Below are 6,009 nucleotides of genomic sequence, written 5' to 3' on the forward strand. Positions count from 1 at the left end.
GAAGGGAAAATTGTGCAATTTTTGTTTTTTTGTTTTGTGAGCACATCCGTGCTTTGCCTTTGGCCGCGGCTGTGGCTGTCTTGCCGTTTTCAGACTTGGGAGACGAGGTGGCTGTTGTAATTGCTGATCCTGTGAGAATGTGAAACTGGATGATCTATGAAATGCAAAATAAATTTAAAAAAATCATCCACAGTCGCTGCTCTCTGACCTTTGCTTCCGCGGGGTGCAGGCTGCTGCTGGGAGGGCGGAGGTTGAGAGTTCGCGGGAGGAAGTGAAGTGGGCCGGCTGAGCGCGCAGCCTCCCCCTCCTCCCCTCCCTGGCGTGCCTGCAGTCTGCCAGGGAAGTGACTCCGAGGGCCCTACAGCGGATTGGGGCTGTCGGCTCACCTGTGTTTACGTTTTTTAAAAATATGTTTTCAGTGATTTGAGGGAAAGGGGGAGAAGAAGCGAGATAGAAACATCTATCTATGAGAGAAAAACATCCATTGGCTGCTTCCTGCACACCTCCTGCTGAGGACGGAGCCTGCAGCCCGGCAAGTGCCCATGCCCTGACCGGGAACTGAACCAGCGACCTCTTGTTGTGAGGGAGGACGTCCCACCTACAGGACCACACCGCCGAGCACCACCTGTGTGTGATTCATTCACTTCGTGTTCAAGTTCTGAGGACGGAACCGGAGGGCGGGCGCCCACAGGAAACACCTCCATTGTCCCAGGGGACCCCAGGCCTGGCCCTTCGTGGCCTGGAGCGTTAGGCCTGGAGAGGAGGACTGGCCAGGGGGCTGGGCTCGCTGGGCAGCGGCCCTGACGCAGGCTTTGTGAGGCTGTGCGAGGGGAGAGGACCCAGGCATGTGGGCTCAGAGATGGTTAAGTCCCCCGCCCTGCTGGGCCCGGCTGGAGCCGGAGCACGTGTGTGTGGAGGTCAGGGAACCCCTGGGCTGTCCCGGACCCGGTCAGGGTGCCCCCAGCTGTCCCTGCGCCTTCCCCTTGGTGACCGGTGCCTCAGTTTCCTTCCCTGATGTGGCCTGAAACCCTTTCCAGCTCCTGGAGGGTTGGGGCGGGGAACCTGGGCTTTGCTGGTTCTCTTTTCTCTCTGTGTCCCCCTCCCCACGCCCTTCACTGCTCCACGCTGATGCTGTGCTTAGCCTGGGGCTGGCCCTGTCACTTCCCACGTGCACCTCATGTGACTGGGGTGCCCCTCCCACTCCCACGTCGCCCTCTGAGTCCCAGGCCTGGCTGGGCGAGGCCCCGGAGACGGCTGCAGCCCCCACTGGCGCCTGCGCATGGAGAGGGCACAGCACCCCGGGCGGGCGGGCCCCTCAGGAACTGGGTGTCACGTGGTGGGTTACCTGGCCGCTGCGGGAGGCCCTGGGCGGGCGGAGCTGGTGGCCTTGCTGCATTTGGATCAGCCTGGCCAGCCCGCAGCCCCTCCTGGTGCTGGTGGGGAAGCTGCTCAGCCCACAGCCCCTCCCCGGGGCCAGGGCGGCACCTGACCTACTTTCGCTGTCAGGAACCTCTGGGTCTTCCCAGGCGGTGAATTATTTAGCGGGGCCTGGGCTGTGAGAGGGGCTCAGAGCTGCTCTATAATTTAATCCCCCTCCCCCGCTTCCCCGGGGCCGTCTTCACGCTTTGGTGAGCAGCCTCGGGCCTGGGGCTGGGAGGAGGAGCTGGAGGGGGGGAGGCCCAGGCCGCCCCAGAGGGGCTTTTCCAGCTGAAGGGCCTTTTCCAGTGCGGCCCCCACAGAAGCGCCTTGTGGACAGTCCTGTCTGGACTGGACTGGGGGGTTGATGAGCCTCAGATGGTTAAAGGGCTTCCCAGCGAGGGCGCAGCCAGGAGCAGCCAGGCCCGGCTCCCCGTCTGTCCCTGCTGTTTCCAGAAAGCTCCTTGTTCCTTTCCAGGCGTCGAATCCTGACCCGCAGGTGGGAGGCTTCTCTCCCGGGAAGGGTTTCAGGCCCCTGGGAAGACCAGGCTCTCTCGCTCAGAGGTCCCTTCCCAGCAGCACTGGAGACCGTCTCCACGGGCACACAGCCCCACCTCACCCACGCACACGCGCGCACACACACGCACACGCGTGCACACGTGCACGCAGGCACGAGCCTGGGGCCCAGTGGCTGCTGTTGAGGCGCCGGGCACCCAGGCCCTGGCCTGAAGCCGGCCCCACCCGCTGGGACGGGACACTGGGCTGTTGGTTCCTGGCCAGGCTTTTGGGGGTGAGACCTGCACCTCGGAGCCTTCACCGCGAGCAGGTCTCCAGGCCGCCCCAGCTCTCCGGGAACCAGGGCAAGGTGAAGGCGTGGCTCCATCGGGCCTGGAGGGCTCAGGAGGGACCAGGCTCATTTTTCCCCCCACCTTGGTCCCCCCTTGCCCCCGCCAGTGCCTGTCGTGACTCCAGCCCTCGGTCAGAATGTAAGTATCCCTCAGAGCAGGATTAGAGAATGTGCCAGAAGGGACCCTGGGGGGAGGGGGGGAAAGGAGGAGGGAGCCCACCCGCCTCTGCACCCAGGACGGCGGGCCTTGTGCCCCCAACTCCTCAGCGTGCTGCCTCCAGAGCAGAGGAGCAGCTGCAGAGCCGAGGGCCCAGGCCAGTGAGGCAGGGGCTGGGGGATCCCCGCCCTGGGAACACTCCAGGGCCGACAGGAAAGGGACGTGGACGCCTGAGCTGGCTCCCTGGGCCTCCCTGAGCATCAGAGCCCACCCACACCCGCTGGTCAGAGCGGACAGCACCCGAGGGCGCCCTCACCCGCTGCTGCTGCTGCTGGGCTGGGTGAGGGAGAGCCCTGGGGTGTCAGAGGGAGGTCAGTGAGTGAGGCCAGGGGCCCCTCAGTCATTGCCTTCATGGCCTTGGAGCAAGCCCAGCCTGGTCCTCTGCAGGGCCCAGGCCGGCAGGGAGCACACGCAGTGTGTGTGTAAATATAAAAATACATTTAAACATTTTTTTTTTATTATTTCAGAGAGGAAGGGAGGGGAAGAGAGAGATAAACATCAATGATGAGAGAGGATCATTGATTGGCTGCTTTCTGCATACCCCCTGCTGGGAACTGAATCCGCAACCAGGACATGTGCCCTTGATCAGAATCAAACCCAGGCCCCTTCAGTCTGCAGGCTGATGCTCTATCCACTGCGCCAAATCGGCTAGGGCTAAATGTGTATATATTTCTTTATGAATCTGTGCCCTTCTCTCACAGGGTTATTTATTGTGAGGGTTATGATAATATAGGAATGTGCCGAATGCATAACAGGTACACAATAAATGTTTGCTGTTGTTATCTTTAAAAAAAACCCTACGTTTTCATAGTTCATCTTTAACAGATGTAATTGAGTTGGTTCTTTGCACTCCTGGGTCATTTTCCCAATGGACCAATAGTCCTCAAAGGGTTTTAACCCCTCATGTACCTGGAAGGGAGTTGGAGGAGCAAGCAGGCAGAAGCCCCCAGAGCTAGCTTTTGGTATTTTTGGCATCTTTTGATCAAATCATTTTGACAATAGTGGTAGTAACACATTCATAGACTGCTTTATACTTTATACTTTTGTGCCATATCTGGTGATCCTCATCAAAGCCCTGAGATAAGCAAGAAAAGTATCCACTTTTTGTAGCTATGGAAACCAAAGTTAAAAAAGTGACAAGGTCCAGGCCGCTGTAACTCAGTGGTTGAGCGTTGACCTATGAACCAGGATCTCACGGTTCGATTCCCAGTCAGGGCACATGCTCAGGGCAATCTCAACCCCCCAGGGAGGCAGCTGATTGATGATTCTCTCTTCTCATTGATGTTTCTCTCTCCCTTCCTCTCTGAAATCAATAAAAAATATATATTTTTAAAAAGTGCTACAGAAAGCAGAAGGCTCAAGACCCAGGTTTTCTGGTGTCCCCATCCAGAGTGAAATGATCCTCTGAGCTCTGGGTCCCAGGGTTCCACAAAGGCCAGGGCTCCCGGGAGGCTGGAAGATCTCACTGGGACCACAGGAGCCTGGTCTGAAAGGAGCCCATGGTGACCAAACCGCTGTGGTTACAAAATAGGCTACCAACAAAAGTCCAAGTCCACAGCCATTGCTGTGTGTGGGAGGGAGGGAACACCCGAACAAGCGTGATCTGAGTTCAGAAATCTCCCTTTTTTAAAATACCTATTTTTATTGATTTGAGAGAGAGAGAAACGTCGTTCCACTTATTTATGCGTTTATTGGTTGATTCTTGTATATGCCCTGACTGGTGATTGAATCTGCAAACTTAGAGCATCAAGATGATGCTCCAACCAACGGGGCTGCCTGGCCAGGGCTGGGAATCTCTGAAATAGATTTGCTTCTTACTTTGGCCAGAGCAGGATTCTACAGGTGCCAATATTAACGGCCTTGATCTGGGTTGGATTATCTCAGAGTTTTCGAGCAGCTGCCTCTTTACCATGCTGGAGTGAGTCCTTTTAATCAAGATGAACTACTTGAGTTTGTTGTTTTCAGTCACTTATCGTGGGGGTAGGGGAGAGGAGCGAGCCGAGTCCCAGAGGGCCACCATGAAGCACTCGGTCTCTGTTCTTCACCCTCCGATCCTTACCATTGCCCGGTGTGATCTGGAGAACAGCCATCTCCACTTCGTGGACAGGAAGTTCCAGTTCAGCCGAAACCAGTTTGGCTCAGTGGTAGAGCGTTGGTCTGTGGACTGAAAGATCCCAGGTTCGATTCCGGTCAAGGGCATGTACATTGGTTGCGGGCACATCCCTAGTAGGGGGTGTGCAGGAGGCAGCTGGTCGATATTTCTCTCTCATCGATGTTTCTAGCTCTCTATCTCTCTCCCTTCCTCCTCTCTGTAAAATATCAACAAAATATATTAAAAAAATAAAAAAGAAAAAAAAGAAGAAGAAGTTCCAGTTCGGAGAGGGGCCCACGTCATGTTTGGCCTCGAGGAGCCAAGCCAAGGCCCTGAGCTCTGGGTTCACATCATCCCTGGGGAGGGACCACACCCACTTACCCGGCCATTCTCTCTTCGGTCCTTCTTCCTGTCCGCAAACGCTTGTTGAGTGCTCTCTACTGAAGCCTGTGTTGGGTGCGAGGCGGAGACTAAATATAGTTGCTCTTCCCAGGACATAGCCTGGGTCTGGGGTCCAAGCCGTGGAGCGACTTCGGTGGGCAGTAACCGGGAAGGGGAAGTTTTAGATGTTATTGGCTCCAAATGGCTCACTCCCCCAGGATGCCTTCCTACTGCCCTCCACCACCCCGGGAGTCCAGGCCCAACTGGGCCCGTGTTGTAGTGGGTCTGTGCTTGGCTTCTTAGGACACCACGGGGGTGGTTTAGGAGGCGGGTGCAGAGGAAGAGGCACTGTTTCTGACCCCAAGGCCTCTCCTCAGCTCCCAAAGCAGGACACTCAGACCGGAGCCGCTGGTGAGATCGCTCACACAGCAGCCGCACCTGCTTTTCTCTCCAGACCCAGGTTCTCATTCCTGGAGACAACGGAGGAGCGTGCTCCTGGAACAAGCTCATGTCTCGGGGAAGAGAGGGAAGGAGGAGGGAGCTACTGGGTTCCCTCCAGAGCAATCACATCCCCACCAGGCTTTTCCCCAGAGACCCTACTCCCAAATATTTCTTTGCACATACTTTCCATGGGTGTATATATTCATAGTTCTCCTGTCTATGTCTGCCGGGCGAGTTGTGACAAAATTCAACTTCGGTTTCCAAGAACTTTCTCTCAGGGTCCTCAGGAGCCTGTAGGTTGATGGCCAATCCAGGCAGGCGTTCAGGACCCACCCCAGTCTGCTTTCTGGCCCCTTGTTCCCTGTGCATTCATGTCAAAGCATTTGCCGACCACTGTGCAGGCTATGAGATGATCACGGAGGGAGTTTTTCTTCTCTGAAATTGAGCATCGCTTTCATCCTCAAGGTAACGGGGACTCTGTGACCTCATCCCAGCTCTCACTTCCTAACAGGTCCTTAGGCTGCTCTGTGGCCCCAGCAGGACACTTCCTCTCTCTGGCCCCAGCCCGGTCCGGTCCTGCCTCTCCTCATCCTCCATTGCTCCGAGGCCCTACGT

The sequence above is a fragment of the Pipistrellus kuhlii genome, unplaced genomic scaffold (genome assembly GCF_014108245.1).
Source record: "Pipistrellus kuhlii isolate mPipKuh1 unplaced genomic scaffold, mPipKuh1.p scaffold_m20_p_1, whole genome shotgun sequence".
NCBI classification, from domain to species: Eukaryota; Metazoa; Chordata; class Mammalia; order Chiroptera; family Vespertilionidae; genus Pipistrellus; species Pipistrellus kuhlii.